Source organism: Danio rerio, chromosome 15 (genome assembly GCF_049306965.1).
Source record: "Danio rerio strain Tuebingen ecotype United States chromosome 15, GRCz12tu, whole genome shotgun sequence".
NCBI lineage: Eukaryota > Metazoa > Chordata > Actinopteri > Cypriniformes > Danionidae > Danio > Danio rerio.
In genome coordinates, this window is record NC_133190.1 from 18,074,928 (window position 1) to 18,088,117 (window position 13,190).

Sequence of the window (13,190 nt, forward strand, 5' to 3'; positions counted from 1 at the left end):
TCCTGTATTTTACAGTTCTATCTCGCTACCATCGCGTAAAGGTATTTACCCATATTTTCCCGTATTTTCAATCTTAATAAAGGTTGGCAATAATCATTAAAGAGCTAATCCTCCTATACGCAACCCATACCGCGAAACCACCTGGGGCTACCCCTTCCTCTTAAATGTCAGTCTGTTCTGTGCTTTTGTTTTATTTGGGCATGATAACACTGTGAAATAAATATAAAAATGGCAGAATTCCTTTTCCTTTTTATTACAGGCGCCTTCGCCCCTTCTATGCAATCCTCAAAACAGTCATATAGGGATCCATGACTGTCAGCTGATGCTCTCCGTAGTAATAAATAGACGCTGTTTCCAAACCCAAACAGATTCTGTAGATTTGAAGCGGAGTGAAAGTCTGTGTTTTGGGTGCATGTTTGAACAGACAATATTAATAACATCTAAAAATGTTGATATTGGTGTTTTTTTTAACACAACTAATTTTGTCATAAATGAGCATGAAAAGTTAGATGAACATATTTAGCAATTTTAGTAATTAGCGATTTTATGGTGGCCAAATCCCTTATTTTCACATCCCAATGTTGACAGGTATGGATGTGTTGCACACTGTTAATTCATGTTAACTAATGCATTTTCTAATATTGACTAATATAATTAGTTTAAAAAAGCCAGTTGTTGAGATTTGTTTTGGGATTTTTATATTTGTTCAATCTACATCAAATTGTTAAGTTAACTTAATCAATTTGTGTTGGGACATCATGAGTGCATTTTTACAGTGTAATTTGGCAGTGTAATTAATTTTGAATATAATTAAACTGGGAAAGGTGTTTATAAATATTTAAAAACAAATGCGATTTATCATATGCATTTGTTTATATGACAAAACATGTCTTTTTGACTCAAGAAGGTGTGTCTCTCCTTCTACCTCTGGAAACCTTAATTTTACATTTAAGCTGGGTACAATTTATATCATATGTTTTAATCATTCCATATTTTATCATTTTTTTTTACAGTTATTTGTCATTAATTCAGTTGTAACCATAGATACGTATTGTCATTAAATGATCTCATTTTTAATTATTTGTGAATTACTTTTGATTTAACATCAACATTTAATTGTTCTATATTGCAATATAATACAATCACAGAATATCAAAACTGTTCCACATTTATAGCTATTAATACTGGCCTTATTTCTGTTTTTGTTATGAAATGGCAAAAGAATGGTTTGACTAAAAATGTACATTATTTATTTTTTTTTTACCATCAATACTGATAACTTTTTAGTCATTTAAAAATTTTATTTGTATTGGGACAACATAAAGGAATTCTGTGGAACCCAGCATTTTTTTTACATTTTTTTTATTGAATTTTCAAGTAATAATAATAAAAATAATAATAATAATAATATTAATAATAATAATAGAAATAAAAAAATAATAATTATTATTATAATAATAATTATTATTATTATAAAGCATGGGTCCAAAAATACATATATAATTACTTTTTACTATATCCTCCAATTTAGTATTCTCAGACAGGGAAGGCTTTATCAGGGCAGGTCATCAGTATTTGAACCAAATTGGCAACATAAATCAGCTCATTCTTCACTGCTTTTATGCTCCTCTGCTGGAGTAATTCAGTCATCCGCTCACATGCATCAGTCACGTGGAGGGAGGCTGGTGTTTGTGGCTCCAGTGTTTTGGGACTATTGTGTGTGTGTGTATGGGATCTGTAGTACATCTGGAGCTGTGGCCACATCATGCAGCCCGGCGCCAGAGCTCTCCTCCATCTGCACTTCCCTCACTGTTTTCTGCACTCACATATGCAGGACTGTTTCCATACAATAACGCAAGTTTGTTGTGAAGTTTAGAGTGGGATAACGTCACTTGACTAGATATAAAATGAGTAGAAAACTGTAGGCTTAGTTTATAATTACAAAGACTTGAGAATAGCCAATACCTACAGAATATGTGATGAATATGTTTTTCATTTTTGTTTTAAATTGTTGAAAGTTACTTGTATTGTTTATCATTCAGAACAAAACTTTTGAGTTTTTTTTTCTGGCAACATAATTGTTTTATGTTCAATCAGCTTAAAATTGTAAAAACCATTAAGTGTGGTTTATTTATAAACTAATTTCAAGATGATCACATGCTTATGATTGATCATGAATGGTCCCGCATTAGTTAACACATGATTTACCAATCAGATTAATCCTAACACACAAATAGCCAGAGATTCACACTTTAGTTATCATAATATATCCCCTCTTTCACCCCTACTCCTCTCCCCTTTTCCTACATAAGGCGGCATGGCGGTTCTGTGCTTCAGGTCCTTTCTAGGCAAGTCAATATTTCTGTGTGAAGTTTGTATGTTCTCCCCATGCTCGCATGGTTTTCGCTCGGGTTCCTGGTTTCCTCTCACAGTCCAAAGACATGCGACCTAAGTGAATTGACTAAAACAAATTGGCACTATAGATGGGCTCTCAGTCTGTGCTTAGTCAGCAGTTAATCTCTCCATAACAATCCCTATAATCTGTCATTGGCCTTAACTAAACCAGGAGAATTCTCGAGACCTACATGAGCTCAAACTCGCCTCTCTCCCTGCAAATGGGAAGGAGCCCCAGGCTCGAGGATCTAATGAGCTCAGGGCTCTCTCCTGAAACAACATGCCAAACACTATTTATTATCAATCATCAGCTAAGGGTGAACTCTTGTAGCCAACTTAAATCAAATTGCTTTGGCATGACATGAAGGGATTGTGTAAAACCCAGCATTGTTTATAGTGAATCATATTCTAGCTACTGACATTGACAAGTGAATAAAAGTCAATAAAACTTTTACATTCCATTTACTCCAACTTTTTTTTTGACAAATTATGACACTTTTGAGATTATAACGTTTAGATTTTTTTTGTCATTTGGACTCAGTATTGTAACTTTTTTTTTTTTTTGAATTTGAGATTTCTAATCATTTAGGCCTTATTCATTCATTCATTCATTCATTCATTTTCTTGTCGGCTTAGAAACAGCGGAATGAACCGCCAACTTATCCAGCAAGTTTTTATGCAGCGGATGCCCTTCCAGCCGCAACTCATCTCTGGGAATCATCCACACATAAATTCACACACTACGGACAATTTAGCTAACCCAATTCACCTGTACCGCATGTCTTTGGACTGAGGGGGAAACCAGAGCACCCCGAGGAAACCCACGCGAAAGCAGGGAGAACATGCAAACTCCACACAGAAACGCCAACTGAGCCGAGGTTCGAACCAGCGAACCAGCGACCTTCTTGCTGTGAGGCGACAGCACTACCGACTGCGCCACTGCCTCGCCCCATTTAGTTGGTTAAAGTTTGGTCACATTTTTTTTCCTATGCTGCATAAATGGGCTGTATAATACCATAACATTTTATTATTGAAAGTAAAATATTATTTTGCCAAAAAAACAAAACAAAACAAAAAAACAATAAAACGTATACACTTTTGGCTATTAAAGTCATGTGACACAGACTTTTTAGAGAATAAGAATATTTGAAATGAGAATAAACATGAATAGGACTAAGACTATATATGATTACTTTCTACTTCATTGTGTCCATTAAATGACATTTTACTATTGTTAAATGTACACTTGAAAAGGTGACATATTGGATAAATGATCCTTTAGTTAATGTATTTATGTATGAATAATCTTGTAAAGAAATTATTAATCATGGATCAACATTAACTAGTGCATTATTAAAATCCAAAGTTGTGCTTGTTAACATTAGCTAATGCACTGTCAGTTAACATGATCTAACATGACCTAACATGAACGCTTTAACTTAAATATCATTAACTAACGTTAACAAACATGAATAAATACTGTAACAAATGTATTACTAATAGTTTGTTAATAGTAAACATATTAACTAACGGATCATTACTACCATTAAAGTGTTGCTGGATATTAAACTTTTTAAAAACAAAAAATCAATCACTAATATAAATTTAAAGCAATTTTATGTAAAGCATATGAAGTAATAAAACATTTCTATAGTATTTGACAAACCACATTTGCTCTGAGCCAGGCGCACATGCTTGCTAATTGTTCACAAGTTTATAAATCAATCTTGACTGAATTTTTGGGAACATATCCAGTGCGTCTGTTTTAAATTAAAAGCTGTCCACGTGTTTCTGGGGAATTAGTTGGATCTGTGAGAAATCCAAGGACAGCCAATCCCACACCATTGTCTTGAGTGACAGACTCAAACCTCCGGCTTTTGCTTTGGGAGCTTTGATTACAGTTCATTTGCCTGCTCCACAGACATAATGTGATTATGAGAGGGACTGTAATCATCGTCATGAAAAACTGGGCCAAGATTTAGAGCAGAAACGAGAAAAAGTTAAGAAGTACTTCACAATAGGTTTTTAGTCACTGTTTTAGAAAGTTTTTCCTCATGTCTAAAATTTAAATATCTGGATACAAATGTCCTGTATGCCCATTTCAGCCACATAAAAATAATACTACAATAAAAATGTATTTACAATGCATTAAAGTTACATTAAAAGGTTAAAGGTTAAAATAAAAGTAAAAAAAAAACCTTGAAAGTCTGAATAAAGGAATAATTTGTCGTATTCATGTGATGTTGAAATAAAAACATAACCTGTTGTATTTATGACAGTAACTATTCTCATCATTCTAATTAGTACATCAAATTCCAAATAAATTCATGCCAAATTTAGGAGAGAAGAGTTAAAATTGACCATAAAACATAATATTTATGACAAAAAAATCTAATTGGCTAAAATTTGCATAATAATTAATTAAATACAAGGTAAAGATAATGAAAAGCTAAGTAATACGAGGTGTAAAGTCAAAATAGACAACAATGACAATCATATTGTTGCAACACAGGCTCATTCTGAAAACCTAGTCCCGTGGACGTTCCTGTAGACTGTGAGCTATGTAGCCGGAGATACGTATGGTTGGCTGCATTTAATTTTCCTCCCTGTGGAGGGCTTTCCCCCGGCAACCAGTTTGTTCAGTTAGCTCCTCGTGTACATGGACGGACTTTAAACGCAGAGAGGGGTTGACCATGACAATGGGGTTCGAGTCTGGGGAAGAGCGGTTCCAGAAATCAGGTAAGACAAAAACAGAATCCAAAAAATTAAATAACAAGGAGAGAATAACAGGGAGAGAATGTGGTAAAATCTTAAATGTGGTAAAAATCAGATGAGGGCTTTTTTTTCTGGACGGCTTTTCTAAATCATTGGTTGGGTTTAGGGAAAGAGGAGTGTGGGTCAGTTGATTGGTCGGCTGGCAAGTCAGTCATTCAGTCAGACAAACAGTCGGTCGACAGTGGCCTCTGGTGGGTTTATGCGAGAACAGCGGACACAAACGGCACTCGTGAGAGAAATTTGAGATATGAAAAAGCACGCACAGCAGCCTTTTGCGGATTCGCAAAAACTAAATCTGCAAAAATACCTACCTCTGGGGACGTATTTAGCAGTCTTCAGAAACATCCATGAGACTACGTTTTCAGAATGAGCCTGGGTTGCATTTATGAGAATTAGCATACATTGGCATAATTTTGACAAAAAACTATAATTCAAAATTATGATTATTAAATAATTATAAAATAAAAAGCCTAAATAATGTCATGCTAAATCAAAAGAGACAGAAACTCTGATCTCAGAGGTTCAGAATAACCTGTGAAATTTGGCAGCTAATAAAAGGAAGAAAAATGAAATTTACAACCACATCTGTCCAGAAATAAATTTACTCAGTAGCACAACATGAAAACCATTAGAGAAAAAAAGTTGTTTTTACTGTTGTTTGGTCTACAAAAATGTTCATGGAGCTTCATATGATCACAACTTAAACACTAAAATGCAAAGTTCTGAGAAGGTTTTTTTTTTCTCAAGATGTTCTGTGAAGGATGAGGGAGCTCTCGAATTTTATCTAAAATATCTTAATTCGTGTTCTGAAGATAAATAAATGTCTCAGTGGATTGTAACAACAGGAGAGTGAATTGTTAAAAAGAAAAGTTAATTTTTTGGGTGAACTAACCCTTTAACCGTGTTATTTCAAACAATCAAATTGTCATACACTGTGTTATATTTGTATTTTAAAAAGTTTGATGTAATAATGTAATATTAATTTAATGAATCATGACAAATTGCAATAAAACCTCAAATTTTTTTTTGGGGGGGGTTATTAATATGGTTATTAATAATAACCATATTAAAGAATTTACCCTTTAAAACCTTTTAACCATGTTATTTCAAACAATTAACTTGTCAAACATTGATGCATATTTAATATTTTAAAATATTAATGTAATAATGTATTATTAATTCATTTAATAATGACAAATTGCACCAAAACCAAAACCAAAACTTTGCACCAAATTTTTGGTTTTGGTCATAGCCACTGTTTATGTCAATCATTTCGTAATTGAAGCCCATTGTGATTACTAACTGCAATTATTTTTATGTAAACGGGACCCAATTTCCATGTAAAGCAGAAATGCTGAGAATTTTCAAAGCACTTCTGACACATTCTCAGTGTCAGCTCATAAATGTGACCACTTTGAGTAAGCAAATCCCAACCCAGAAGTAGCTACCGAATGCTCAGTGGGGCAAAGAGGAAATAGCTGGAATGTGAAAAAGAAAAAGCCACAAGGGGAGAGTAAATTACGTTGTAGAGCAATCCAGACTTTTGCAACCATCCCACAGGATGAGCACATTTGAAAGACACCCATGCCATGATGAGGGGGAACACCCCCATGCTAATCTGAGCTGCTCTGTGGCTCTAAATTACTGCTCTTCAATGGTCCTCAGGTCCCGATATAGGCTTTTTGCATGGGCTGAGAGAGGACGGATGCAGTTTAGCAAGCTATATTGTGTGTGTGTGTGTTGGGTGGGGGTGTGGGCGTGGGGTTATGCCACGTTTTGGCCCCATGTCTGTGGTTTAGGAGGAAACCCTCCATCACCAGTGTGCTTTTTACTGCTGCCGTGCCTCAGTGCACAGTGTCGGATTTCAACACATGGAGCACATTATCCCTGCGCTGACACTAACTTCTGTACCAAGTTATGCCCCTGTAACTCTTTTTTGTGTCATTTGAGGCTTTGCATTGTTTTCTGCGCAAACAAAGAGTAAATTGAATGTTTTGGGTTGCAGGAAAGGGCAAAGGTTTACTGGTGACAGACAGTGGTTGCAGGCAGTAAAGTTGGTCAACACAGTGTCCGGGACAGTAATTTGCAATAATGGGAATTCCTTTTGCTTAAAGGGAGTGTCTTGTTTCAAATGTGGCAGCACTGGGACTTTTGTAGACAGCATGCATGAGCCAGAAATGCATGTCTTAAAGGGATACAGTAGTTCACACATAAATGAACATTTGTTGTTGATTTACTCTTAGGCTATACAAGATGTTGGTGATTTTTTTTATTCTCTTCTTTTTTTATGTCTGACATTAAAGAGGATTTTAGTTCAATTGGAGCACATTTACAGTCTGTAACACAAGCTTTCTGTCACGTAATCATCTCAGAATACGTATCCATTGGCATTTATATAACAACTGTATTATTACAGGCAAAGGTGAATGGTAATAGGAACCTATGGGTTAACGCCTTACTCAAAAGTCAACAAAAGACATTTATGATCTCAGTAACTCTACACTTTTGTTACAGTAAGCCAGATTTTTAAAGGTGACATGTAATCCATGTGCCCGTAGAGTCAGGAGACAAAACTGCAAGAATAATATTTTCAGATGTCTTTTTAAAATATATTTACCTCATCTACCATTATCTGGTTAAAGAGTCAGTCATATAAATGAGATAATAATAATAATAATAATTCCTTACATTTATATAGCGCTTTTCTGGGCACTCAAAGCGCTTTACACAATGGGGGGAATCTCCTCATCCACCACCAGTGTGCAGCATCCACCTGGATGACGCGACGGCAGCCATTTTGCGCCAGACCGCACACCACACACCAGCTGATTGGTGGAGAGGAGACAGTGATGCAGCCAATTGAATATGGGGATGGTTAGGAGGCCATGATGGACAAAGGCCAGTGGGCAGATTTGGCCAGGATGAAAATATAATTGATTGACTGATGGACAGCCCGTTACAGTTATATATAGAAACCGACAAATAGCTACACAGATTGAATAAATGAACAACACAATATATGTCAGTTTCCAAATATCAACATTAGCCATTAAAAGTTTTTCTGTTTGTAAATTTTATTTTCACACTGTGGCAGATTTTTAGTTTTGCATTATATTTATGGAAGACAGAAAACGTTCGAGGTTACAGAAGTAACCCTTCGTTCCCCGAGGAGGGGAACGGAAGTGCCATGAATGGGGAGGATTCGGATCAGAAGCCGCTTATCTGGAGAGTATTGAACGGGCCAATGAATGAAATTAATTGGCAGCGTAAGCTTGCGCAGGTGTGCGACATCTGCAATTATCTCAGCATATAAGCACACCTGAAGCCAGCAGACGCCATCCTTTTAAGCTGAAGAGACTTTCAAACAGCTAAGGGACAGTCATTATGGCGACGGAATATGGCACTTCCGTTCCCCTCCTCGGGGAACGAAGGGTTACTTCTGTAACCTCGAACGTTCCCCTTCGGTTGGGGAACTTCAGTGCCATGAATGGGAGAATATGGAAAGCGCCATAATGACTGCACCTTACCAACACCCCCGATGAGGAGATAGTCAAGCAAGCGTGACGCACCCACATCATGGGGGGCGCGGTCCTCCAACGTGTCCCTGGCCCTAATTTATCCTACTTCAACAGAAGTTTTACGGATTTAGATATATTTTTTGGGAAGTCGTGAGCATCTAGATAATTCTAGGAAATACGACAGTACATTGGGAAGCGTGCAATCCCGATAGGGAGGACGCTGCGGAGGCCATCCGTTACCCAAGGGGGTGATAGATGGCAGAATTTACCTATGGACTAGCCCTAAAAAGGGGGAGTACGCATAGCAAAGAGTGGTTAGCGGAGAGGGAAGACACGGGTCCGCCCAGAGGGGGGACTTAACCGTGGCGGAATAAGCATATGGGATCGCCTAGTGGGGATCACGCATAGCAGGCACCTATACCCAAAACGCGGGCTGACCAGCGGGCAGACCTACAACGTAGTGGGCCAGCAAGTGACTCCTCCGCTGAGTCAGTGCTGGGGGCCACGGAGGAATCTGCAGGGCTCACCTGACGGGGAACTTTACTGACAGATAAAAAAGGCGCACGTACCTCCGTGTTAGGGAGAATGGCGCAGCAAGCGTGTTTCAACACCCTACCGAGTTGTCTCCTCAATCACCAAAGGGTTACCTAATACCCTTGAGGAAACCGGCTCCACTCGCAGATTGTAAAACCTTGCAAATGTGTTGGGTGTCGCCCAGCCCGCAGCTCTACAGATGTCTGTTAGAGAGGCGCCGCATGCACGCGCCCAAGAGGATGCAACGCTCCGAGTGGAGTGTGCACGTACTCCCGGGGGACACGGCTGACCTCGACTCGAATAAGCGAGTGAAATGGCATCCACAATCCAGTGGGATAATCTTTGTTTTGATACGGCACTTCCCTGCTGCCGACCGCCATAACAGACAAAGAGCTGCTCAGATGATCTAAAATTCTGAGTACGGTCCACATAAATGCGCAGAGCGCGAACTGGACAAAGTAAAGAAAGGGCTGGGTCTGCCTCCTCCGGGGGCAGCGCTTGCAGGTTCACTACCTGATCTCTAAAGGGGGTGGTAGGAACCTTGGGCACATAACCGGGGCGGGGTCTCAGGATAACGTGAGAGTAATCCGGCCCGAATTCCAGGCACGAGTCACTGACCGAAAATGCCTCCAGGTCCCCGACCCTCTTGATGGAGGCCAACGCAACCAGCAGAGCTGTCTTCAGGGACAGAAATCTTAGAGATACTGATTCGAGTGGCTTAAAGGGATCGGATCGCAGACTCGTGAGAACGAGGGCGAGATCCCAAGAGGGCATGAGAGGGGGGCGAGATGGATTAATTCGCCTAGCACCCCTAAGGAACTGGATGACTAGGTTATGCTTTCCCACGGTGCCGCCAGCTACCGCGCTATGATAAGCGGAGATGGCGGCCACGTAAACCTTGAGAGTGGAGGGCGACAGCCTGCTGTCCAACTTCTCTTGAAGGAAAGAGAGCACAACACTAATCTGGCAATTTCGGGGGTCTTCTCTGCGAGAGACGCCCATTCAGTGAATAGACTCCACTTCAGGGCGTAGGCGCGCCTCGTGGAGGGGGCTCTAGCCTGAGTGATGGTATTAACCACCGCAGTCGGTAGGCTAAGTCTTCCTCGCGTCTAGGGACCACACGTGGAGGTTCCAAAGATCGGGGCGAGGGTGCCAGATGGTGCCCTGTCCCTGAGAGAGTAGGTCCTCTCTCAAAGGGATCCGCCAGGGGAGGGCCGTCGCGAGGAGTGAGAGCTCTGATATCCAGGTCCGGTTGGGCCAAAGGGGCGCAACTAGCAGAACCTGTTCCTCGTCCTCCCTGACCTTGCACAGAAACTGCGCGAGCAGGCTCACTGGGGGAAACGCATACTTGCGCATGCCCCGAGGCCAGCTGTGGGCCAGTGCATCCGTGCCGAGAGAGCCCTCGGTCAGGGAAAAAAACAACTGGCAGTGAGCGTTCTCGGGGGAAGCAAACAGATCGATCTGGGCCTCCCCGAATCGCGCCCATATCAGCTGAACAGACTCGGGGTGGAGTCTCCATTCTCCAGGGCGTAACAGCTGTCGTGAGAGCGCATCGGCTGCACGATTGAGCGTGCCTGGGACGTGAATGGCGCGCAGCGATTTCAGCCGCGGGTGACTCCAGAGGAGCAGACGGCGGGCGAGCTGAGACATGCGGCGAGAGCGCATACCCCCCATCCGGTTGATATACGCCGCCGCCGCCGTACTGTCCGTTCTGACCAGCACGTGTTGCCGCTCCAGCACCGGTAAAAAGCGGTGGAGAGCGAGGAACACTGCCAACAGCTCTAGGCGATTGATATGCCAATGCAGCTGGGCACCCCTCCAGAGGCCCGCAGCCGCATGCCCGCGACACACGGCCCCCCAACCCGTGTTGGAAGCGTCTGTTGAAACAATAACATGGCTGGACGCCTGTCCTAGAGGCACACCGGCCTGTAGGAACGAGGGGTCGTTCCAAGGGCTGAGGGCGCGGCGACACAGCGCAGTAACCGAGACCCGGTGTGTGCCCGCGTGCCATGCGCGTCTGGGGACCCGATTGTGAAGCCAGTGCTGAAGTGGTCTCATATGGAGCAACCCGAGCGGCGTGACGGCGGCTGCGGATGCCATATGCCCCAGGAGCCTCTGAAAGAACTTCAGTGGGACCACTAGTTTGCTGTCGAGCTCCCTCAGACAGTTCAGCAACAGGCGAGCGCGTTCCTCGGAGAGGTGCGCTACCATGGTGATCGAGTCCAGCTCCATCCCGAGAAAAGAAATCCTCTGCACGGGGGCGAGTTTGCTCTTTTCTCGGTTGACCTGAAGCCCCAGTAGGCGGAGATGCCGAAGCACCTCGTCCCTGTGCATAATCAATTGCTCCCGCGAGTGGGCTAAAATCAGCCAGTCGTCGAGATAACTGAGTATGCGAATGCCCGCGAGCCGAAGGGGCGCTAGGGCACCCTCCGCGAGTTTGGTGAAGACCCGCGGAGACAGAGAGAGCCCGAAGGGGAGGACCTTGTACTGCCACGCTCGACCCTCGAACGCAAACCGCAGAAATTGGCGGTGGCGTGGAAGAATGGAGACATGGAAATACGCGTCCTTCAGGTCTATGGCTGCAAACCAATCCCGAGGACGAACGCATTGGAGAATGCGCCTCTGCGTGAGCATTCTGAACGGCAGCTTGTGCAGACAGCGGTTCAAAACGTGCAGATCTAGGATTGGCCGTGACCCACCGCTCTTTTTGGGTACGATGAAGTATGGGCTGTAAAACCCACTCTCCATCTCGGCTGGAGGAACCGGCTCGATTGCACCCTTCGCCAGGAGGGCAGCAATCTCCTCTCGCAAGACAGGGGCGGACAGGGGGTTGACCCTGGAGAAATACACGCCCGTAAACTTGGGGGGCCGTTTCGCGAACTGAATCGCGTAACCGAGTCTGATTGTGCGTATGAGCCACCGCGAGGGGCTGGCCCGCGCTAACCAGGCAGGCAGAGCCCTCGCTAATGGAGTCATCGCTACAATCGCTGACGTACCAGCGGTGGGGCAGCGCGGAGTGGGTGTGCTGATCCGGGAAGCACGAGGGTCCCGCGGAAAAGCTGGAGGAGAGCGATTCGCTCTGGCTCCGCACCCTGACTCCGGAGAGGGGGCTGGAGGGCTGAGGGAAGGGAGACCGTCCCCCCAGCGCTCGTGAGCCACTGGCGAAGCACGTAGAGTCTGCGAGCCGGAAGGCAGCGCGTCCCGGACTGGCAGAACTCGTGCAGTCACATCCGGGGAAGGGAAAAAGTGCTCTTTTACTGATGTTTTGGTGGCACTGAAAAGTACCGTTGTTATCGGGGCCCCGCCCTCCAGCGGGGAAAGAGCAAGTTTCCTCTTCTCCGGATGGCCTGTCTCAGGGACGCTTCGCGGTCCGTTTACCGGACTTAACGGCGCCCTGGGCAGGAGGGGCTGCCTGCTTTCGAGGTGAACGCCGCGCCCGCTTGGCCGGAGGCGCAGGCGGGGGCGGGGCAGCACTCGTTGGCGGGCGCCCTCGGCGAGGAACAGCGGAGGTGGATGGCTCGGCGGGCGGAGCGGGCTTACGGCCACGCCGATAGATGACATTGCCCATCGCATCCGACTGCTCTTTCACCGCCTTGAATTCCTGGGTGAATTCACCGACGGTGTCGCCGAACAGGCCAGCCTGGGATATGGGCGAGTCAAGAAAGCGAACTTTGTCAACGTCGCGCATATCGGCCAGGTTTAGCCAGAGGTGGCGTTCCTGAACCACAAGTGTGGACATCGTCCTCCCCAGCGCACACGCGGCGGACTTAGTAGTCCGAAGAGCATAGTCGGTCGCGGTGCGCAGCTCATGTAATAAGCTTGGGTTGGACCCGCCCTCGTGCAGCTCGGCCAGCGCCTGCGCTTGGTAGCGCTGGTAGGTGGCCATCGCGTGCAAAGCAGAAGCAGCCTGGCCCGCAGCCTTATAAGCTCTGGCTCCGAGGGAGGCAGACAACCTACAGGCTTTGGACG

The 13,190-nt window shown here is 43.8% G+C and overlaps 1 protein-coding gene and 2 long non-coding RNA genes across 4 annotated transcripts in view; 1 reads left to right on the plus strand and 2 right to left on the minus strand.

The window, feature by feature from the left end:
• The window catches only part of LOC141377804 (uncharacterized), a 304,437-nt gene that overhangs the window by 286,893 nt on the left and 4,354 nt on the right, over window positions 1-13,190 (minus strand). The gene's annotated exons all lie outside the window — the stretch shown is intronic.
• The window catches only part of rab34a (RAB34, member RAS oncogene family a), a 626,412-nt gene that overhangs the window by 184,986 nt on the left and 428,236 nt on the right, over window positions 1-13,190 (minus strand). The gene's annotated exons all lie outside the window — the stretch shown is intronic.
• Window positions 1-13,190, plus strand: part of LOC141377800 (uncharacterized) — a 36,158-nt gene that overhangs the window by 15,137 nt on the left and 7,831 nt on the right. The window lies entirely within an intron of this gene.